We start from the raw sequence: 25,784 nt of genomic DNA, 5'->3' as shown, positions 1-25,784 counted from the left end.
TTTTATGGTTTTATTTGTCAACTGTAAAATGTGTGAACAATTTTGTAATGTGAGCATTGTGTTATAAATGGTTGTTAGTAATATATGTCCACCTAGTCAAGGTTCTCCTTGCTCGGGGGTGGCCTTTAAAAGGCCTAAGGTTGGGAGGAGAGTACCATGGGCTTGTTTGTGTGTGTTTTAATGCAGGTTGTGATCTATGGATTGACGACTTGAAGAGAAGAACGATGTCTTATTTTCATGTGCAGCAAAAACATACTTCCAAGTGAATTCTTATTGTATTAGGGAGAGTCACCCTTGGGTAACTCCCAATCTTGTGTTTTATGACAGCTTGTAAGCTGGAAAATTGTATAAGTGGACTGTATAAGTGGACTGTACTTGTTGATATGTTGCTACATTCAGTTATTAAAGAAATTTATATATCATGCACTATCCTATAGTATATAGAAATGAGTAAAGTTGTTATGTTTTTGTTTCTAAAATGATTCTAAGAGAAAATGTGTGTCTCCATTTGAAATTGATACATTTGGTTATAAAGACATTTTGTTAGAATTTCAAATAATGTTTTGGTTGGAAGGAACTAAAGTGGTTAGTGAAGTTAGTTAAATGTATTGTAGTAATGTACATCAATATTGTAGATCAAGGAAAATAAATATAAACAAATAAAATAAAATAAAACTACTTTCATTGAAAAAGAAAAATATATTTATATTTGCTGGTTCCTTTGACTATAATATTGGTGCACTACACTAATCAACTATGCTAGTAATAGGGTTGACAAAAATAAGTGTATGTTCTAATTTATAATAAATAGGGATCCTAGTCCATTGGTTCATTTTATGGTGATTAAAAATATAAGATTTATAGAGAGTTATTTAGAAACAAAGAAAAAATATTCCAAATAATATGTTTAAAGAAGAGCATGAAAGTTTACATTACTATAAGTTTTAAACAAATTTAATATCTTGGAAATATGGAGGTTGAGTGTAGACTAGGTAGCAAACAAATATTGAAAAATGTGATATCGGGAGAAAAATCATGTTCATGTCATTTGACCACTATAACCTTCACCTTGGTTACTCACATTTTTTCTTCATGGTATCTTATAATAGAAAGACAATAAAAACTAAGAAACTTTCAGAAATACTATAAAAACTAAGTAGTTTTAGGAAATACTTCTTAACCTACACGATTTATTAGGAACATTATAAACCTAGCCCCTAAAATAAAATAAAGGCACATGGAACATCTTAAACATTAGAAATTGCCTCATTTTGTTTTTTAAAAAAATTTAGAATTAACAAAAAAGTGAATAATGATCACTAAAAATGTAATACTATTCTCAAATGAGAAAATTAGAAAATATAATTAAGGCTACAAAGGAGCTTGAGTAATTACCTTTTTTTTTTACTACATGTTCTAGCTGTTGCTGCAGATATTTGGTCTTGGCTCTATTTGCTAGTTGTTTCTTATGTTTTTTGTTTTCCATCTTTATTATGTATGTTTGCTACATTTTAGGTTCTAGGTCCTTGTCAAACCTAGGTTTGGGCTTTTTGTTGATACTATACGTTCTAAGTCCTTGTAAAATTGAGTGGACTCTTTTTTGGATATCTTTTTTGGTTTCTATTATGGGGTTTTGGGTCCTCTCAAAACCTATTTTTACAGTAATCCAAAATGATGTAATAATGTTTATATAGATTTTAGTAAAAAAATATGGAACAAACAAATCTCTAACAATTCAAAGTATGCTTAATTATTAGAGTTATGGTGAAAATAATCTTTTTTTTTTTTTGGCAAAATGTGGCAAGCCACCATAATATATATATATATATATATATATATATATATATATATATATATATATATATATATATATATATATATATATATATATATATATATATATATATATATATAGATATATTATAGTAATAATAATAATAATAACAATTGTTATTATTATTATTATTATTATTATAATAAAGCTGGTTCAAAGGTTCATGAAGGGAAGAACCCAAGAAGAAACCCTTCATTCTTTACCCAAATTTAAAAAGTTATCTAATATATCATTGTACATTTCCACAAAACTGATAGCCTTCACTACAAAATACATTTGTGAATACTTCTAATTGACACAAAGAACAAAGTTATAAAGATGATAGATTTAATGTCCAAAAGCCATAGCCTCAAAATGGCATACAAAAGGTCATTAAAGAACCATCACAATGATACCAACATCATGTTAAATCCAGTACGATGCACTCCAAAAATCCAATTGAACAAAAATGGAAATTGTCAGTACAATTCCCAGTCCATTTGAGAGGGTTCGTTATCAACTAAAATGTCCAACCTATTTAAGGGATTATCAATCTACATGATGTTGAAACGATGCCAAATTGAAGATCCCACCAAACCAAATTGCACTGATATATCATGGTCATGCATAATAAGGTCAACTACTACACTAGCCTTAGCTCTTAGTTGTGCAGAAGCTTGAGGTGATAGATTACCTCTATAGCACTAGATTAGATGGTCAACTTCACCTAAATTACCCAGTCCTAAAGTTTTAGAAAAGGAGATCACAAAATTTCAAAAATCTAAATTACTCTGATCATGAAAATAACTACTTACCCCTACACAGGGTATCCCTCCCATTATTAATACATACTTACTCAGAGCACTTTGAATACCTTCCATACCAAGCAACATACCAAAACCAAGCCTATCTATAATATACTCCACCAAAGTCAAATCTTGGAGTAGGTCAGTGGTATACATGAAGAAATGAGATAAAATGTGTGAAGGGGGAAAGAGATGTGGCTGCATTGAACACAAAGTTGTAGAACCCAAAATTTCTTTGAAATAAAGCCTATAGACTTCACAATTGATATTCAAAATTTCCCTTGATTCATTTCCATCACACTTTTAAACCATGGGAGTTGAAGATCACTTCCCAAGATGAACACTCTGTAGTAACTACACATACTGTCCTGAAGTGCCATGACCCCCAAATACACAATAACAGATCCACATATTTAACAAATTTCATGATGATAGCAATTAATAAAGAACTAGAGCCACCCTTTTCTAACTTACACAGAAGCTAGCTCAATTAAGGACCTTTCAAGTGCCATGAGGTGATCTGAATCTCCAAAATTCATCCACATAATGTACCATAACTCTCAACTTGCAACTCATAATACTCAAAATCTACTATTAAATATTGAATTAACTTGTGCCAAATTAAATACAATAGATTTGTACAACCCTTATTAAACATTGACACAAAATTACAATTAATATTTCATACTTGTGAAATACAAAAACCTGAGCAATACATCCTTTGTTAACTAACTAACTCAACAAACACTTTACCCCTTCACACTCAGGCAACAATACATAGTACATGGTGGTCAATGAAACCAAAGTAAGCTTGGTAAACTATGCAAAAAGAATTTTGGTGAACACTAAATTGAGTAATTTGTTAGGCATTGAGCCCAACCACACTCAGTCACTAATGTACTTGACCACACTTGATCAATTCTACATGAGTTGAGTAGCTTGGTAGATGATGAACCCAACCAAACTCAGTTAGCAATATACCCAATCACACTCAGTCAATTCTGCATGAGCCTAGGAACTCAATAGATGCTTAATCCACTTTTTGACTAAGAACCTTGGTAATAAATGAACTTGACCATGTTCAGTCAAAACTACATGGGGTCAATATCTGATCAACCAACCAAGCCTAACTAAACTTGACCATGTTTGATCAAAATTGCATGGGGGGACCAAGCCTGACCAAAATTAGTGGATTCTACAATAGCTAATTCAGCCATCTCTCTCAACAACTGATAAGCTCAAGGTTATCCAAGACTTCTAACTCAACAAAAGTGACAGATGGAGCAATCTAGCACTTAAAATTTTTTCTCTTTCTAAATTAAGGAAAATAAATAAGGAAAATTAGTAGGAATAAAATCTAGAATCACCTTAGTATCCTTCAAGTCATAGCCAATGTTAGATAAATTATCTACAACCTAGTTTCCCTCCCTAAGGGTATGAGAGAAGGACACCACTTCAAATTTATTAATCATTTCCCAAACCTTTTCCAGAATATAACCAAATTTCAAATTCTATGAATTTTTCATGACACGTGAATGAATAACCACTAAAGAGTCCCCCTCAATTTGAATATTAGCTATACTTAGTCAAAATGCCAATTCTAAACCAAGCAATAGTGCCATGGCTTCAATTTTATTATTAGTACCAATCAGTAATTTATGAGCCAACATACCCAGTACCTATCCATTATGATCTCTTATACACACTCCAGCTCCCAATTCATCAAGATTGCCTCTGTAAGGTCCCTCCTTGCATGTACTTATTAAATATGAATTTCCTTGTTAAATTTTTTGTAGGTGATTAGAATGGATATGAAATAATGTTTTATGGTTTAGATGTCCTAATAAGAGTTGAGATCCTAATACATTCATGTTTTAAATAATTATGTAATTCAAGAACAAACTACATTATCTTGACTGTTTAAACATTAAAATTTTACTAACAATGATATGAGGCATTTTCACTTGCTGATAAGGGTGTTGATTTTGATATCCCAATGGTTAAGTTTTATATCACGATAGTTCAGTATTCCTTAAATGGAAATGTTTATGATGTTAGGTATATGCATGCCTAATGATGGTTTTTCTAGGATTTTAATCTAAATTAATGAATAAGTTATGTTTTATTGATTATGTGATTTTATGGGGCTACTCATGTGTGCAATGAGCATGTAGGATATTTTAGCCAAGAAACCTGACAAAGGAATGAAACTAATCCCTATGTGCCATTTGTGAAAACCTTGTTGTTCATATCTTAATTGTATTGTGAGATCTATGAATGTATCTTTCTGTAATTTAGTAAATGTTAACATTTTGTAATAGAATTTTTATAGTGTTGCTTGACACTCATGAATTGTTTATGCATTTCAACATGGTAGTTAGGGTTAACTATGTAACCTATGGACCTAAGTTGGACTAAGTTAGTGCCCATTTTGCTAATTTTTTTTAATCAAGTTTAGTTACCCCTAATTCAGATTAGTGCTTAATCTACATTTTGGAGTTGTTAGATGGTCCTAAATAATCCTAGCATTTGTTTGGTCCCAAATCATTCCTAAGGCCTTAAATCATGAAATCTTAATACCCAAGGGGTATGGGTATGGATTGGGGGCATTTTCCACCCCCCTAGCCCCTTTTGTTGACTTTTATGGTCATTCAAAAAGTTTATTTTTGCCTTAGTGTGAAAATTGAAAGTTGTTACCATGGGTTGGATAACCTCAACTCAACTTAGAGGTTAACCTTAGGTTTGGTTGAGTTGGAAACCTCTAGATTTTTAGGCAAGTAGGGGAAGTTATTACCCTTTTTAGGTGGTTGAGTTTGGATCTTATTTAGGACGCTTTTTTTGAGTAGTTTTGGTTGTTACCCAATCTCTACTTTTAGAGAGGAGTTTTGGAAGATTGAAGGCAAGGAAGGAAAAGCTCTTCTCAATTTGTTCATTTTACCATAACCTCTTTTTGAAGGTAGGAGTTCTTCATCTCCTTTTTTTATGTTGTTCATGTTTCTCATGTTGTTTCATGCTTGGTTCATGCTTATGTTATTATGTCATTCATTGGTATTCTTGTATGTATGTTGGTTATGCTTGGGAAGTATTGAAACACATGTTTTCTTGAATGTTTTTCCTTCATGTTTTGCTTGAATTTTGAAGTTTTCTTGTATGGATGTTTTGGCATTACTCACCCTTGGATAGGGAAGAAGTAGCTAGTTTTAGGAAAGGTATTCAGTTGGACTCCAACAGTGTAGAGTCTCTTCTCAAGGCGAGAAGAGAGAGAGAGGGTATGGTGTTATGGGCTCCTAACTATCAGCACAAACCACGTATGAGTTTTGGAATGTAAAAATGGAAGAATGGAAGCTCTTGAGTTATAGCCCCGATTGGGCACCTATTTTGGTGTTGTGTCTGACATCTCCTGTTGGAAAAATCCACCTTTCCCTAGTTTTGATTCAATGTTGAATCCTGTTGTGAAAACCTAGTATAGATATGAATATATGATTTGGTTCCTTGTTATGTTTGTTTGTCACCTAGTCAGTTTTCATTCCCTCCGCGACCTCACTGATGTATTACAGGAAATGAAATGGGTCCCTCGTTAAGGGCCATGAAGGAAATTTAAATTTGATTGTTAAAATTTTGGGATTGAAATATTGTGTAAATGTATATCAAAAATAAGATGAAATGATGATGTTCAATTATGTAAAATTCAATTTTCATATATGTTGAGAGGAAAATTATGTTATGATCATAGATTCATTTTCATGATTATAGAAAACTAAAACCAATCTTTCATTGTTGTTAAAATGGATCATTCAAATTCTTGGTTTAACTAGGTTGTAAATAGTCCTATTAGATTAATAAATTTAAAAAATAAGTCGATTGAAATTTCACACTTAGCATAAATAGGAACTTGCAAAAAAAAAAATATACAAGCTTGAGCTAAATTCTCTCTGTCTTTTGTATGAGGGAAATAATCAATTGCCCCTTTCATAACAGAGAATCTTTAAAGATTCCCCTAAATATTCTTATCGAATAATAACAATAATTTAAAAATTGAATAAATAAATATAAAATAAATATAAAATAAATATAATCAATCTAAACAAAAATATTTAACTTAATAAACTAACAAATAGCGTTTTTACCGACTTTTATTTATGATATAAATCCACCCTACTTGTTCTAGGCGCCATTGATGTTGTAGGAACATGGATTTTTAAAACAAACAAAAAACAACTAAGTCAATGTCTTAAATGCCTTTGCACTTTGCCATTATTTTATTTGAACTGGGCACTTAATCTCTTTGTCCTCCACTCTGAGCAAATTCTTGCAAGCAAAAGAAAAGTAAGTCTTTGGCTCTTGCACCATAGCTATCCATGTTAGTCAATTTGGCCAATGAATACAAGGGGGTGGAAAAAGGGCTTGGTTTAACTTTGATTGTGACATGAGTCTTTTCTCAACTCATGTCTTCTCCATGCAAATTTGGAAGGACCTATTCTTTACTTTTAAAGAAAAAAATAAAGTTGTTTTTTCTTCTTTGCACTTATTACCTTGCAAGTCCTTGGCCTGCGTAAAGGAGTCTTGGCCAGCTTGATGTGTTTGTAAAAGGTCTTGGCTTTTGAAAGAAGATGCACATGTAGGTTAGTTTAGGATTTTATTTTTGTTGTTAGTAAGAGAGTTAGTGTTAGGTTAGTTTTAGGATGGAAATTGTTTTTAGTTAAGATCTTTGACTATGATGTTAGTTAGTTTTAGGATTGTGTTTTGTTAAAAGATTTAAAATAGGTTTTGTTTTAATTTAAGTTAGGATTAAATTAAGTTTAGTTTAGTTTTAAATTAAACTAATTGTTTTTTAATTAAAAAAACAAAAAAACAGTATAAATTTAATGATTGTTGATATTAGTGGGTTTATTTTAATTTTAATCTTTAGTTAATATTAGTTAGAGTTAGTATAAGTTATTTAGTAATTAGTTAGCTTGGAATTTTATCTTTTGTATATAATTTAATTATTATGATATTTTTAAATATTAGTTTTGATTAATTGTTTTTAAGTTAGTTTCGATCTTTGAGATAGTATAATGAAATTTGATATGTGAACATTAATTGTGCTTGTTAATAAAAACACAATTGTTGTAAGTATAGTAGGAATGTTTTTTTCATTAAACTATTATTAGATGTTAGATCTAGTAAATATTAAATTTAAAATTAAATGGTTAGTAAAAGTTAATTTGTGCAAATCTAGTTACCTTGATAAAGGAAGTTAATGGTTATGTTGTGAATATAAATTATCTTAGAAAATTTTAGTTTAGATTCTAATTAATTTAATTTTAGCTATATTATTGTTATCATTATTATTATTTTTCAATAGATCATAAGTTCAATTATATTTAGTTCTTGATTTCTATGCTATGAAATAATTGGACTTATAATCCACCCGATTGATAATTAGAATATTTTTTATACATTGTTGTAATACTATTGTAATAAAAAATAAAATGTTGATACAATTGTAACAACAAGAGTTTTAACTTTAATGATTTTTGATTTTTCATGATTGTAAACTTTAGGTGAAATATAGTTAACGTATTCCTTCACTTGCAAATCAACTCTTGTACCCTAGTGAACCTAGTTATTATTATCTTTCAAACAAAAATTTTGTGTTTTTACCTTCGTATTTTGGATATGACATTTTGGTATTAGAGCCTAGTTTCGTGATACTTGGGCAATAATTGGTCCATGATAAGTGTGGACATTTAAGTTTCACTATTTGGTAGCAAGGATTTCCCTTTGCAAAAATTTGATAAGTAAATGTATTCCTTCTAAACCAAAAGAGCTTCTAGATGGAAAGGTGCATGTGTAGTGATGGGCTTGTTGAGTATCCTATCAGAAATTAGTATGTCATGGAAAATCTAATGGAAAAGTGATTAACCCTTCATAAAGGGACAAGTTGCTTAATATGAAACCTCATTTGAGGGAGTCTCATACAACCATTACTCAATGAGTGGATATGTGGAATTCAGAATAAATTATTTTGTTGTTATTATTAGATACTTTATAAGTATTTTATAAGAGATTAGATTGTTGTTTATATATGACTGATATGTTTTAAGGAATAAATGACCCTGGAAAATGTAACCACATTAGAATTTTGGATTGAACTTCTCTTTTAAAATAGTAATTAGGAAAATAGGTTATCATCCTTGTGAATGTATGAGAAATTATTTTTATTCTTTTAATAAGAGTAAATCTTGGAATAAGTCTAGACAAGGTCTAGCATAGAATGAACATTTTAGTTGTGTGACTTCAAGGAGGAAGTCAAAGGCTAGTGGGGAAGGATGTAAGGTCCTTCCTCCCATGTACATATTAAATATGAATTTCCTTGTTAAATTTGTTGTAAGCGATTAGAATGGATATGAAATAATGTTTTATGGTTTAGATGTCCTAATAAGAATTGAGATCCTAATACATTCATGTTTTAAATAATTAAGTAATTCAAGAACAAACTACATTATCTCGACTGTTTAAACATTAAAATTTTACTAACAATGATACAAGGCATTTTCACCTGCTGATAAGGGTGTTGATTTTGATATCTCAATGATTAATTTTTATGTCGTGATAGTTAAGTATTCCTTAAATGACAATGTTTATGATTTTAGGTATATGCATCCCTAAATATCATTTTTCTAGTATTTTAATCTAAATTAATGAATAAGTTATATTTTATTTATTATGTGATTTTTGATGATTAAATGTGAGTAGAAATCAATTAAATAGTTAATTATGTGAGATATTCATGTTTTGATTTATGTAACAATCCAAATAAGCTTTGAATATATGTGCATGTGATTCTATGGGGCTACTGATGGATGTAATGAGTGTGCAAGATATTTTAGTTGAGAAACCCAACAAAGGAATGAAACTGATCCCTATGTGCCATTCATGGAAACCTTGTTGTTCATATCTTAATTGTATTGTGAGATGTATGAATGTATCTTTTTGTAATTTAGTAAATGTTAACATTTCATAATAGTATTTTTTTAGTGTCGCTTGACACTCATGAATTGTTTCTGCATTTCAGCATGCTAGTTAGGGTTAACTATGTAACCTATGGACCTAAGTTGGACTAAGTTAGTGCCCTTTTTGCTAATCTACTTTTAATCAAGTTTAGTTACCCCTAATCCAAATTAGTGCTTAATCTGCATTTTGGAGTTGTTAAATGGTCCTAAATATTCCTAGCATTTGTTTGGTCCCAAATCATTCCTAAGGCCTTAAATCATGAAATCTTAATACCCAAGGGGTATCAGTATGGGTTGGGGGCATTTTCCACCCCCTAGCCCCTTTTGTTGATTTTTATGGTCATTAAAAAAGTTTATTTTTGCCTTAGTGCAAAAATTGAAAGTTTTTACCATGGGTTGAATAACCTCAACTCCACTTAGAGGTTAACCTTAGGTTTGGTTGAGTTGGAAACCTCTAGATTTTTAGGCAATTGGGGGAAGTTATTGCCCTTTTTAGGTGCTTGAGTTTTGATCTTATTTAGGAGGCTTTTTTTGAGTAGTTTTGGTTGTTACCCAATCTCTACTTTTAGAGAGAAGTTTTGGAAGATTGAAGGCAAGGAAGGAAAAACTCTTCTCAATTTGTTCATTTTACCATAACCTCTTTGTGAAGGTAGGAGTTCTTCATCTCCTTTGTTCATGTTGTTCATGTTGCTCATGTTGTTTCATGCTTGGTTAATGCTTATGTTATTGTGTCGTTCATTGATATGCTTGTATGTATGTTGGGCATGGTTGGGAAGTATTGAAACACATGTTTTCTTGAATGTTTCTCCTTCATGTTTTGCTTGAATTTCAAAGTTTTCTTTTATGGGTGTTTTGGCATTACTCACCCTTGGATAGGGTAGAAGTGGCCAATTTTGGGAAAGGTATTTAGTTGGAGTCCAATAGTGTAGAGTCTCTTCTCAGGATGAGAAGAGGGAGAGGGGGTAGGGTGTTATGGGCCCCTATAAGTCAGCACAAACCATGTATGAGTTTTGGCATGTAAGAATTGAAGAACGGAGGTTCTTGAGTTATAGCCCCGATTGGGCACCTATTTTGGTGTTGTGTCTGACATCTAATATTGGAAAAATCCCCCTTTCCCTAGTTTTGATTCAATGTTGAATCCTGTTGTGAAAACCTAGTATGGATATGAATGTCTGATTTGGTTCCTTGTTATGTTTGTTTGTCACCTGGTCAGTTTTCGTTCCCTCCATGACCTCAGCGATGTATTACAAGAAATGAAATGGGTCCCTTGTTAAGGTCCATGGAGGAAATTTAAATTTGATTGTTGAAATTTTGGGATTGAAATTATATATAAATTGTATTTAAAACCTTTGTTGTAATAGCAACGATGCCAAATTTTCTTCCTTGTTCTTTCTGAGCGGAGCCTTTAAATCAGGTGGTCAATAAAATAGTGATTGAGTATTATCGCTTCTCATGAGGTTTTCATATTTTTTAGTTATATAAATGTATATAAAAAATAAGATGAAATGATGATGTTCAATTATGCAAAATTCAATTTTCATATATGTTTAGATGAAAATTATGTTATGATCATAGATTCATTTTTGTGATTATAGAAAACTAAAACCAATCTTGCATTGTTGTTAAAATGGATCATTCAAATTCTTGGTTTAACTAGATTGTAACTAGTCCTATTAGATTAATAAATTAAAAAAAATGATTGAAATTTCACACTTAGCATAAATAGGAACTTGCAAAAAAAAAAAAACAACCTTGAGCCAAATACTCTTTGTCTTTTGTATGAGGGAAAGAATTAATTCCCCCTCTAGTAATAGAGAATCTTTAAAGATCCCCCTAAATATTCTTATTGAATAATACAAATAATTTAACAATTGGATAAATAAATATAAAATAAATATAATCAATCTAAACAAAATTATTTAACTTATTAAACTAACAAATATCTTTTTTACGAACTTTGCTTTATGATATAAATCCACCCTACTTGTTCTAGGTGCCATTGATGTTGTAGGAACATGGATTTTTAAAACAAACAAAAAAAAACCAAGTCAATGTCTTAAATGCCTTTTCACTTTGCCATTTTTTTTATTTGACCTCGGCACTTAATCTCTTTGTCCTCCACTCTGAGAAAATTCCTGCAAGCAAAAGAAAATTAAGTCTTTGGCTCTTGCACCATAGTTGTCCATGTCATTCCATTTGGCCAATGAATATGAGGGGGTGGAAAAAGGGCTTGGTTTAGCTTTGATTGTGACATGAGTCTTTTCTCAACTCATGTCTTCTCCATGCAAATTTGGAAGGACCTATTCTTTACTTAAAAAAAAAAAAATAAAGTTGTTTTTTTTTTTTCTTTGCACTTATTACCTTGCAAGTCCTTGACCTGCGTAAAGGAGTCTTGGCTACCATGATGTGTTTGTAAAAGGGCTTGGCTTTTGAAAGAAGATGCACGTGTAGGTTAGTTTAGGATTTTATTTTTGTTTTTAGTAAGAAAGTTAGTGTTAGGTTAGTTTTAGGATGGAAATTGTTTTTAATTTAGATCTTTCACTAGCATGTTAGTTAGTTTTAGGATTGTGTTTTGTTAAAAGATTTAAAATAAGTTTTGTTTTAATTTAAGGTAGGATTAAATTAAGTTTAGTTTAGTTTAAAATTATATTAGTTCTTTGTTTATAAAAAACAAAAACAAAAAAAGAGAGTTTAAATTTAATGATTATTGATATTAGTGGGTTTATTTTAATTTTAGTGTTTAGTTAATATTAGTTAGATTTAGTATAATTTATTTACTCATTAGTTAGTTTGGAAATTTATCTTTTGTATATAATTTAATTATTATGATCTTTTTAAATATTAGTTTTGATTAATTATTTTTAAGTTAGTTTCGATCTTTGAGATAGTATAATGAAATTTGATATGTGAACATTAATTGTGCTTGTTAATAAAAAAAAATTGTTGTAAGTATAGTAGGAACGTCTTTTTCATTAAACTATTATTATATGTTAGATCTAGTAAAAATTAAATTTAAAATTAAATGGTTAGTAAAAGTTAATTTGTGTAAATCTAGTTACGTTGATAAAGGAAGTTAATGGTTATGTTGCGAGTATAAATTATCTTAGAAAATTTTAGTTTAGATTCTAATTAATTTAATTTTAGCTATATTATTGTTATTGTTATTATTATTTTTCAATAGATCATAAGTTCCATTATATTTAGTTCTTGATGTCTATGCTATGAAATAATTGGACTTATACTCCCCCTGATTGATAATTAGAATAATTTTTATACATTGTTGTAATACTAATGTAATAAGGAATCAAATGTTGATACCATTGTAATGACGAGAGTTTTAACTTTAACAATTTATTCTTTTTCATGATTGTAAACTTTAGGTGAAATATAGTTAACTTATTCCTTCACTTGCAAATAAACTCTTGTACCCTAGTGAAACTAGTTATTATTATCTTTCAAACAAATATTTTGTGTTTTTACCTTTGTATTTTGTGCATGACAACCTCTCAAGCAGCCATCAAAATTTAACTTACAAATTTCCCAAATAGGGGGAATCCATTTAACCATCTTTCTATTAAGCTTCTTAGAAGGACCTCTCAAAGTAATTAGTTGGTAAGATGGAGAGGGTAAAGATGCCCATCTATTAGCAAAAGAAATATCCCAACCTATGATAATAAGGTGCTCAGAGTTCTTCTAAAATAGGCTAGAACAAATTCCACAACTATAACTTCTAATGCTGATAGCACAGATTCAAATGTGGAAGGTTGATTTCTAAAAATCGTTTTATTCCTTTCCCACCAAATAGCTCAAATAATTATTGTTGGGATACACTTAAAAATATAGGAATAAAAAGAATGATTGATCAAGGATGGCCAATCATGAAACATGTCTCATAAGGTGTTAGGAAGGGGCATACTATAATTTAGTTTATGAAGAATGAAGATCTAGCATTCATGTGCTAATTTATACCTAACAAAGAGGTGATCAACATTCTCCACTTCCTCCATACATATTACACATTGCATATTGTGAAAAATGTTCAATTTTGCTAGCTTGTCACTTATCAAGATTCTTATCTTCAAAGCTAACCAAGAAAAGTTTCCTACTTTTGGTAAGACTACTAGATTCCAACAAAATTTGAAGGCCTGAAATGATTTATATCCAATTTCTATGTTCTTGGCAGCTAAGTAACCTAATTTAACTCAATATTTTCCCTCTTGGTGTGGGGCCTAAGTCAATGTATCTAGGAGATTAGAAACTAAAATAGTCCTTCATTTACAAGTATTAACAAATTCTTTTTTGACCTGATTAGCAATTGGTAAGTTCTCTGGGTTTTTCCAAGTAACTCTACCTAACAAATGATCAACAAACTAGAAATAATCAACAACAAAGTGTCCCCATTTAGCACAAAAAAGTGAAATCTAGTTATGAAAAGATGGAGATTGAGTTACAAAGAAGAGGAAGGCCATTCCATGAATCCTACCAAAAATGTGCCTTGGAACCATTATTAATTTTCCAAGTCAAATATCTAGCAACTAAATATTGGGATTCCACCTAGAAGTTCCAAACAACTGACCCTTTTGGCAAATGCTCCATAGTAAAAATTCTGGAGGAGTCATGAGAATCTAAATATTTTCTTTGGAATATCCTACACCATTTAGCCCCAGCTTTCTCATACAAAGACCAAACTAATTTTCCTCCAAAAGAAATATTTCTTAAAGCCAAATTTGGAAGATTAATCTCACCTTGATATTTCTCTAAAGACATTTCCTTTAAAGAGACAAGAGGGATTTTGCCAATACCTATTTTATTCTTTGACCATAAAAAACCCCAAATGATACTTTCAATCTTCTTGATAATATGCCTAGGTGCTGATAGAATAGAGAAGTAATAATTTGTGATAGTTAAGAAGATAGACTTGACTAAAAGAATTTTGCCAAATAGAGAGAGCAATCTTACCTTCCAAGCAATAGTTCTAGCTTTGATTCTATCAACAATATTTTTCCAGTAAGAAGCTTTATTACTTCCCATGAAAAAAGGTACACCCAAGTATGTAGATGGTAAACTATCCTCCTCAAATTGAAGAATCTTTTTAATCCTTTGTAGAATAGAGGGAGTTGCATTGAAAAAGAAGATTCTAGATTCAACCATGCTGATTTTCTAACTTGAAAAAAGTGTATATTGGTCAAGTAAACATTTAATATGCTTGGCTTCATTAATGTTTGTAGAACCAAACAATAGAGTTTCGTCTACAAAGAGAGAATTTGTGACTACTAGATCATTTCCTCCAAACTAGATACCTTTCCAAGGCTCCAACTATTGAGATTGAAGAATAGCCCTACTAAAAGCTTCTACCATCAGAATAAATAGGGTTGGAGAAAGAGAATCACCTTGTCTAATACCTTGAGAAGATTTGAAGAACCCCTCAGGAGATCCATTAATGAGAACCAAAAAAGTAACCACCAAGATACAAGCTTTGATCCATTTGCACCAAGCTTTACAGAATCCAATTTTTTCCAAAACTTTAATAAGAAAGGACCAATTAACTCTATCATATGCCTTCATCATGTCAAGTTTGATGACAGTGGCAAGGATTTGGTTTTCTTTTATATGATGAAGAGTTTCATGGGTGACAATTGCCCCTTCTAAAGTATCCATGCTTGGCACAAAACCACCTTGTTTTGGAGAAACGATACTGGGCAACAAGAGCTACAATCTAGAATAAATTGCCTTTGTGAAAATTTTATAAATAGTATTACATAATGAAATTGGTCTAAAATCAACAAAGGACTAGGGATTGCTAGTCTTGGGGATGACGGCAATATTAGTAGTATTAAAATTCCCACACATATAACCCTTGTGACAGGAGGATTCAAGGGCCATAAGTAAATCCCAACCCAAAACATCCCAACATTTCTAAAAGAAGAGGGCAGTAAAACCATTAGGACTAGGTGCTTTTTCTAAGGGTAGGGATTGAACAATTTTCCAAATTTCCTCCAAAGTGAAGGGTTTCATTAGAGCATAATTATCTTGGTATAAAATAATTCTTAGGATCACCTCTAAGAAAGATTTAAGTTGATGATTGTTTGTATCCATTTTCTCAGTTTGATCAAGAAGTTCTTTAAAGAATCTGACCCCTTCCCTTTTGATATTTACCTCGTCTAATAAAATGTTGCCCATAATTTGTTCCTTGATTGAACAAATAGATTTATTTGTCTATTTTTGACTGGTTGAAGCATGAAATAATTTTGTGTTATGGTCACCATCACTTAGCCATAATTCTCTAGATTTTTTCCACCAATACTCTTCCTCCCTATGACACAGCTCTGCCCAAAGAAGTTGCTTCTCTCTCTGACAAGAATATGAGATAGAGTCAAACTTGAATTAATGATTTCTTCATTAATTTCCTAGTGTTATTGATTCACCCTCTTTTTTCTTCAAAAATATTTATAAAGACTTGTTTATTCAAAACTCTACTTTTTCCTTTAAGATGTTGGAGTTTCTTATAGAACCAAAACATATTGTTAGCTTTTTTCCTATGGAGCACTAACCCACCATTGTTTAATTAATGGGAGGAACATTGGGTGTCTGAACCACATACTTTCAAATTTAAATGAAGATTTAAAACATGATGATTGATGGTCAACTTTATTATCTAAGGATAATGAAACAAGAAAGTGATCCAAACCTAGAAAAGGGAGAATTTCTACCAAAAATATGATAGGTGATTTTTTTCATGCTTGTGAAAATAAAAATCTATCTAGTTTTTTTTCAATTTGTAGAAAACCATCTCTTCTATTGTGCCAAGTGAAGCATCCATTGGACATTTCAATTTCAAACAAATCATTGATAGTGATGAAGTTATCAAAATCCTCCATGATTTTTGGAGATGGAAAATTTCCTCCATGTTTCTCCTTATTATTTTGAATTGCATTGAAATCACCAGCTATGATACAATTTTGTTGTGGTAAGGATCTAATTTTCTCTGAAATAATATTCCACAATTTAACTTTATTTGAAATACTAGAATTACCATAAATGTTAAAGATAACCATCGAAGTTCCAAATGTTGAAACTTAAAACATTGCCACCCTGATTCTTGCTCTATTAAGCTACTAGTAAGAGCTTGCAGATTCCATAAAGTAGTTAAGCCTCTCGATGCCTCAACACTAGGGCAATGTATAGATTTCCATTGTTTCCATTTTGCAATTGACACCTCATACTTTTCACTAATAACTTTGTCTCCTGGAGTAGAATAATATTAGCTCTTGACTCATCAAGTAGTTTTTAAATCCTGCTTCTTTTGTCAAGGGCATTAATGCCCCTAACATTCCATGTGATGATCTTCATCCCTCCACCAAATGTCCCTTGTTCATTCTGGTGACACATTTTACTGATTTAAATTTCTCTTCCAAAGTGGATTGAATTCCAACTATAATTTCTTATTTAGCTTTTGTGCTTTTACTCTTTATACCCTGAGTCTTTGTTGTGGAGGATACCATAATGGGATGTTTAGATGACTTAATGATTGACAAGGTTTGTGAGAAATCAAAAGTGGTCCCACACCCAATGATTCCATTATTCAATTGTGCACACTAGAAGTCTTAAAGTTGACTTTGATCTTCCTCAAGTTTTTTTCCTGAAATTTGGGATATATCTTCTTGCATAACTTCATTTGTAATAAAATGAAATTGTTTTATACTAAAAATGCTAAAATCTCATTTCCTATTTGATGTAGCTCAGCTTCCACATTACTACCTAGCCTAAGGCCTTGTATAGTCTATTTACCAGTCAAAGCAAACATCTCCATAAATGACTGATTAAAGATAACATGATGTGTGACTAAATTTGTTGTAGACCAAGTTTGTTTGTTCCCTTTAGGCAACAAAAACTCATGGTAGTACAACTGCCTACAAATAGTTTGATGGTATGAAATGTTATGGTTTTTTTGAGCATGTGCCATAAAAAGAAAATTGATTTTTAAAACTTACTAATAGAAAATATATAGGAAACCATTTCACAAGGCCCCTTCTGTCTATTTTCTTGTCATAGTTGTGTGCAGTATTAGAAATCTGAGATTCCAATCTAGAACTAATATGAATTTCCATACCAATCTCCATTAGAGGATTCTCACAAGTGTAAGGAGATTGATTGTAACTCTTAGTTTCCAAATTTGAAGGGAGGGTCTGATTGTTACTCTCAATTTCTAGATTTGAAGGGAGGGCCTAATCCTGTTAAGGTGCATTTGGAAAGTCCAAGCTTGAATTACAAGTTCAAAGAAGATCTATGCTATCCTCATCTATCTATCTAAACTTGCATTTGTGAGGTGATGATGAATGGTCCTGAAAAACCATAATTTGATTTGGATCAACACCATGGCAATTGACATTAAAATGGCCTAAAACCAAAGAGTTTTTGTTAACTACCTCTAGTTCTTTAATATGAATAGATTGGTTCCAATCCCCCCATTTAGAATGGAAATTTATCTTTTGTAGCAATGGTTTTAGACTACTTAAAAGTAAACACACCCTAACTAGGAGAAAACTTGTTCAAAAGGGATGAGATCATGTTTGATAAAAATACCCACCTTGTTTGCTATCAATTCAACAATTTTTGTATCTCTATATTCAAGTGGAAAATTTGGTAATTCTATCCAATAGGGAAAAAAGGTGACATCACTCAAGTTAGGAGAAAATTTTGGGGTAAATGGGTAGGTAGAGATGCCAAAGCCTTTATAGAACCACCTTTTGAATTTTTGTACCCAATCCCTAGACTAGATAGAAGAATAGAGAATATAAAAATAATTTAAAACTTGATCATGGAATAATACTTCCTTTGTGCATGCCTAGTTGTCAAGAATCCATTTTTGTATATCCAAGTTGCTTAGATTGTGCATTTGGGTGTGTACCTTGAGTGCTATCTTTCTTAAAAATTGAAAATGTGGGGATATCAACCTTTCTAGAATGGTGATCTCCATTACTGGAAAATATATAAACTTGGTGTCTATATGAATGATACCTACATGAGCAATACTATCTGACTGCTTCTTCCTCCAAACACTTTTTGATTTACTAATATTTGTATTAGTCGTAGGAGTTTTTGGTTTAATGGGAGCTCTTGTAACCTCTTTGGAAGTCATTTTTCTTTGCATCCCTTGTAGAAAACTCTCTTCCTTCTCCCATGTTCCCTTAGTTTTATCATCAGAGGAGTGCACTTGTGGATTTACCATAACATCTCACTCTGTTGATGATATGTGTGCTAAATTTTGCATAGAAGAAAAACATTTACCTAGCTGGGTGGGGATCTCACCATCCAAAACCCTGTAATCAATAATTGAATCCCACAGAGGGCCACTGAATGTTGTATCTATTTCACAAATGTCAAAGGCTATCTTCTAGTTTGGTTTGGTGTTGCTATTGATATGGAACCTAGGGTTTAGGAAAAAGGGTTTTGTCAGTTGTATAATAGCTCTTTTATAGAAAATTTCATCCCAAGATTTCTCAAAACCCTAATCTACCCTACCTAATTGCTTAATAGACTAAAATTTTCTACAAATTGACCTATCTACCATTGCCAACCTCCTTGATTTATCTATCATCCTTCATTTGCATTACCTACTTTCTTACTTGCGAGTCTCCCTCTTTGCCAAGGCCATCCTTCCCGACTCTCCACCATGGTTTGTGTGCCATTTCCAATCTTCATGCCATGCTGCCATTACTGACCTCACTAATGATCTTCCTATCATGCTACCATTTTTTTATTCAATGGTGAAAATATTAGTCTCAAATTTGTGCTTTTACACTAAAATTTATTCCATAATTTATCGAAATTACACTTCATTACAACAGATTTGAGGGTATTATAGTGAGAAAATCATGGAAAGAAAACAAAAAACTTTCTAGAAGTGTATGAGCATGTACACAATCATTTTTTAAGATATGTGATTCAAAAATACTATTACTTTTGTTGAATTTATTAAAATATTAACTAGATAATTTCCTCTAGCATATATAATGGTAGATCTCCTATGAGTACAAGGGAGTTTTATGTTGTGCCTATCTTAAGGGGAAATTTGAACTTTTCTTTTCTAAATTTGTATTTCTAAATTGTGTGAAATAAATACAAAATTAATAGTAAAAGAACATATATTTATTGTAGAAATAATAAAGAAATTCTATTATAAGCTATAATTTTATGGAGCTTGATACAAAATTGGTCTCAAGAGTATTAGTAAGTACATAGTGCTATTGAAAAGAATACATGACATTAAATATTTGCATAGGATAGAGGATTAAATAAATTTAATCTAGAGCTAAAATGATATTTCCATTGTTACTAGAGGAATTATACTTGAACACAAAAATAATGAAAAAAAATTAGAAATTCCAAAATGCTTGAAAACGGCTAATCTTTCCAATGAATTTAGCAAGCTCTTTCTCTCTTACCTCTAGTTTCCCACATGCAAAGAAAATATGATGCAAAAATGGTCTAGTTTACACTCAATATAGGCCAAAGTAAAACTCAATAACCTATTAAGAGAATATCATATAATATCAAAGAATTCCATTCTAGAAATTCACTCAAAAACTGCCAAACTAAGTTTTAATAGAAAAATTGATAGGAGAAAGAAAATGACACTCCATAAGATACAAATGATTATTTTTGAGTTTATTTATCTTGAACACTTGCCAATGGTCAAGCTTCATGAAGTCTTTTAACAATTTGTCAGTCACGAAGTTTAATGCAACATTCCACAGTTTCAACACCTTCTAATGTTTTTTCTAATTTTCTTATAGATAAATAAGAAAGACAATCTAGAATAAAACATATATATAATGGTAAAAATATAGTATAAATGAAAAAATAATTTTAATAGGAAAAATTATTTAGACCATAGGTTAAAGAAATAATTTACAAAATGTCCAACAAGAAAAATTGTATGGAAAATGTAACCAGAAACTTATGTGTTCTTCCTCAATAGTAGGGAGTATCAATTGGTACTCAAGCAATGTGATATAATGAATAGGTATGATTCTTGCATGATATATTTATTAAACATAGTATATTACATTTTTTCAATCCCCCATGAGGAATAAAGGAAGCAATAGAAAAGACCATAAGTAATTAACAAGACTAATAGATGTAAAAAATGTTTACATAAACTAAGAATAAGTGTCCCATAAAATTAAAAAAATTTATAGCTTGAGTAAATGGAGTAATAGTAAAAGTTGGTAATTATACTTTTTATCTTATACCAAAGATGCATTTTCTTTTGATGAAAGATTTTGATTACCTAAGAGTCACCTCTCTTATATTAAAATTGTGTAAATTTTTTTAAAAAAATACGTATGATAGAATTTCATAATTCAAGAGGTACACTAATGGAAGACATTATTTAGAAAAATTGATTCCTCTTAAAGTGAATCAATTTTTTTGATAGGAATGTAAAAGATATAGAGACAAAGAGTGTAATTAGATATGGAATTTCAAAAGTGTTTTAGGGTATAAGGTCATTAAGAATACATAGTAAGGAAAGTCATTGTGAGAATTTCCTTGTATATTTGAGAAGGATAAAAGAGGAGATGTGTAATTTATTAAAATAAATATAATACAAAAAATAGTTTAATAAGAAATGTGTATGAATGAGGAATAAGAGAGTGGTTGAAATAGAAATAAATATAGTTTTGTGGATAAGTAGATTAAAGAGAAAATTCATGTAGATATAAAAAGAAATAATGTTGACATAAAAGAGGAAGGGAAAAGCTCCAAACAACATTTTAAATTCATATTTAGTACTATATACAGCTCATGTGTAATGCTTACCTATGAGAAGTGTTGAAGGAAAAGTACATTATATCGAAAGAGATATAAGATTATATATTATCCATTGAAGAAGAAGCATTAAAGGTATAACGAGTATTTTGAATTTTTTGTTGTTAAAAGGAAATATTAGTATTTCTTGCTAGGTTTAATGTTTGATCAAGTAGATATGATAAGGTTGTACATAGAATGAAAATTTGAAGGAAAAAAAAAAAAAAAACACTTACCAAAAAAATATATACCACATAGCTATCAAGGCCAAATGAATTAACTAAGAGTGTGACATCATCAAAGTATAGTGGGTGGACCCACAATAGAGAGTTACTCTTGTTATCCCAAATGAACATTAAAATGTGATTTTTTCGAAACAGTTCCACTTTTAGATGTAAATTATTGTATAAAAGTTACAATTTTTAAATGAAGTAAATTATAGTATTTTAGGATTTTTTTTTTTTTTTTGCAGATTCTATGTAAGAAGAATTGTATTGATAGGCAATGTAGAAAAAAATCTTATGCATTTCAAAAGTAGTGCCACTCTTTAAAAATTAGGTTTTTGACAAGATACCAATTTTTGTGCGAGAAAAGGTAATTGAATCAAACAAATATATAGAACTAATTTGATCAAATAAGTTTTTCTCACGAAAATTGGTATGTTGTTGAAAACCTATTTTTTAAAGATTAACACTATTTTGACATGCATATCTTTTTTCTACAATAGATATCAATGCAATTCTTCTGAATTCATTTTGTTAACATCCATACCAAGCTTGTGGAGGTGGTTTGATATCTTTATTCTTAGTATTTCATATTTTATTGAATTTTAAAATTGACCTAACTCTACTTTTGACATACATTGTTTTCTATGCATGCAACTTATTTTCCATTTTTATTTTATGATACAAAGAGGTGTCAAATATGGAGCTTTTGGTTATTTTTTAGAAATTTAATTGTCTTGTTTACTATTTTTCCATAAACATCCAACGATGAAAATTGAAGGAATCTTGTGGGCTCTCAAAAATATGTCTATGTCAATAAATACCTATTTTCTATCAAAAGTACCTTCACACTTTTGATGAAAACCTTTTATTTCCTAGTTTTGATCGAAACTAGTTGGTCAAATTAACTTGGATAATATTTTTGCACAAGTAATTTTGATAGAAAGTACCTAGGTACTTTATATCAAAACCCAAGTTGACCTTTTGGAAATAATTTCATTTTTAGGAAATAAATTATTTCATTTTTCAATTCAAATTAATCAAATAATTTTCACTTTTTCAATAGGAAATATATTTATATTGTATTATAAAAGTTTTGTTTAAGAAAATTTGTGATGTGCCAAAAAATGAAATATCAAGTATGTTTGCACTAAAAGGATTGGAGAGAAATGGAGGAAAAAATGGTCAGTATGTCATCTCCACCTACTATATCAACTAAACATAAATTAATATTATTGTGTAGTCTTAATAAGTTACCTCTTATAAATATTCAATAAAATATGCTTGTATATAGTGCATGTATGGGGTACACAAATATACCAACTTCACATTGATGAGATAACTTTTAGATAACCAAGAGTGGGGGAGGAGGAATCAGTTATATCTAGTGGTCCCATAGGCCTTAAAATTATTTCAGTACAAATTCAACTTTATCAACTTTCCAATAGAAAGCTTTGTAACCACATTCAATATTTCATCTTTTACTGATAGATCTATTTTACTTTAGACTATTAACTTAGTATTTATGACCATTCAAAATATCAAAGTAAAAATTTAGCTATATTGAGTTGCAACATGAAATTGGCTTTAACATGGAAACCCTACAAAGTGAACAAATAACTAGGAATTGCAACCCAATTAATTCACTCTTCTAAAGTGAGATATCATAGGATACAACCTTGTAAATGGTTAATATGAAAATTTTTAGTGTGACCTCATTAGAAAATTTTAACCAAATATATTCTAGACCTTATTCACTCCTTGAATTTCTAAAGACTGGCCTACTTTAAAGGACTTACTAACATAACTTGTTGTTGTTACCAAATAGTATTCCATGGACTAGTTAGGTCAACACAATAAAGAGACTTCTCTTGTAAAATGGAAACAAAGTAGATATCAAAAAATCTATTAAGGTTTATCACTTCCTTTCTTGTTCAACTCTCTACTTTTATCGATCTTCTTTCTTCTGAGCTCTACCTAGTTGATTCACACTCTTTCTCTTTCAGCTTGCACTTCCACTACTTGATATTTCTTCATTTTTTCCACTTGGTTCACCTTTTTATTCTTTCTCCTTCAATAGTTTACACTTATCATCAATCATAACCAATGATTAGCAACCATGAGCACCAAAAAATTCTCTCATCATCTCCTTGAATAGTAAACTTCTACCTTTTGAATCGTTCCCTATTTTTTCTCTTAATTATAATAATGGATCTTCATTTTGGTAAAGGTTTAGTGTATATATTAGTTCATTCAATACTAGTTCACCTCAAAGTTTGTACTCATTCTAAAGATAGAAAATCTTCTCCATACAATCATCTTTGAATTATTCTAGTTATAGATCTACAAAGTCATCCTTATCCTTTATGCTTCCTAAGCATTATTGATTCTCATCATTTTTTAACATTATATCTAATTTTTCTATTTAATCTCCATTTGGTAAGAATTTTTACTTCACTTAGGTAATAATGCACTTAGTTAACACTAAGATTGCTCGATTTAGATTGAACTTTGTCTTTACTTTGCCAAGCACTCGGTTATTACTTTAGTAGCTTGGGCAATATTTTATTCCTACGTTTACCTTGCTAATTTGGTATAACTTGTAGTTTCTATATCTTTAAAATAATTAAAAACTAGCACGTTATACTTTTGAAGTCTACGTCATTCTAGTGACCATTGAATACCAATACTTTATCAACTATTTCAGCATCATACTTTCTTCAAATCCTCTTCATTAATTAAAGGATATGACACTCTACTAAATAAATATAACATCTAAAAAACTAAGGCTCTACATCAATGAAAATATAATAAATGATATGAATCTTTAATATATAATAATAGCACTCTCAGTTACAAAGTTATTTGGGGCTAATAGTCTCCCTCTTTGGCATTGATGGAAACACATAACATATGATTGAATATTACAAAATATTACACATAATATAATCAAATGTATGCATTGACAAGAATAAAGCTTTTTAGTTGTTTGACATTGTTGATGTTCTCTACAAGAGATTTATCATTGGAATCACTTTGCCTATATATTCAACATTCTAGGTATGTGCAGGATCATGGTCAACCAAACTATGCTCTTAAGTGGCAATAAAAAATTAGCAAATCAAGGTTATGCCAAATTGACATGAAATATTCTACTTTTTATAAACTTTATATCAAAAATTTGAGAGAAAATTATCTCTAAGAAATTGAATTTAGTTTCTAAACTACTAGGCCTTATCTAAAAAACCTAAAACATGACTAGGCAAAATGTTGAAATTTAATGCAATAGTAAAAAAAATTGATGACAAAAATAAGAAGTAGACCTATGTTTGACCTGTTAAAAATATAAGAGGAGTAACTAAGAGTGAATGGGTGACTAAGTTACCACAAAAATAAATCTTAGATTCCTTAGATGTCAGAATATAAACCTTATTGAAAATACTGATGCTCTACAAACATCTAGGAGTCAAATAATACTAAAAATCTATTATGACTCAACACATGACTAACATGAAAAAATTAAGATATTATCTATGCTTAACCTTACTTAAATATTTTGCATATACATAAAATAAATCGCATAAACATAAGTGACACCAAGTTTAAACGTCGAAACCCAATTTGGGAAAAACCACAAATTACAACTAGTTACTAATTTTCACTCTTCTAAACTGAGCTCTATTAGGATCCAACTTGTTTAAAGGTTACAAAATAAATTGTTAGATGTGATCCTATTAAAGGATTTAATCACTCTTTTAAGAGTGGCCTTGTTAGAGGTCTTTAAACACTTCAATCTAAAAATGCAACCTTTTTAGAGGATTTACAAATAGTTGTTAAGCCAACTCTGTTAAGAGATTTAGATCACTACTATAATGGTTAGAGAGTAAAAATGAGATGACCCAATTTCTGATAAAAATGAATTGCTGATTATAGTACTCAATTTTGTCTTGCATACTATATCCTTTCGAATCAAATGTATCTTTGCAACTCCACAAGGATTTTCTATTTATCCTTCTAATTCACTTCCTTTGAGAATATTTTATTCTTCAATACACTTCCACACATTCAATCCTCAACTTGACCTTATAGTTATACTTTATGCATTGACAAGTTGACTTAAATGCATATTAGA

The sequence above is a fragment of the Cupressus sempervirens genome, chromosome 8 (assembly GCF_028749045.1).
Source record: "Cupressus sempervirens isolate cs-2001-9-10 chromosome 8, ASM2874904v1, whole genome shotgun sequence".
NCBI classification, from domain to species: Eukaryota; Viridiplantae; Streptophyta; class Pinopsida; order Cupressales; family Cupressaceae; genus Cupressus; species Cupressus sempervirens.
Note: the sequence above shows the minus strand (reverse complement) of the source record.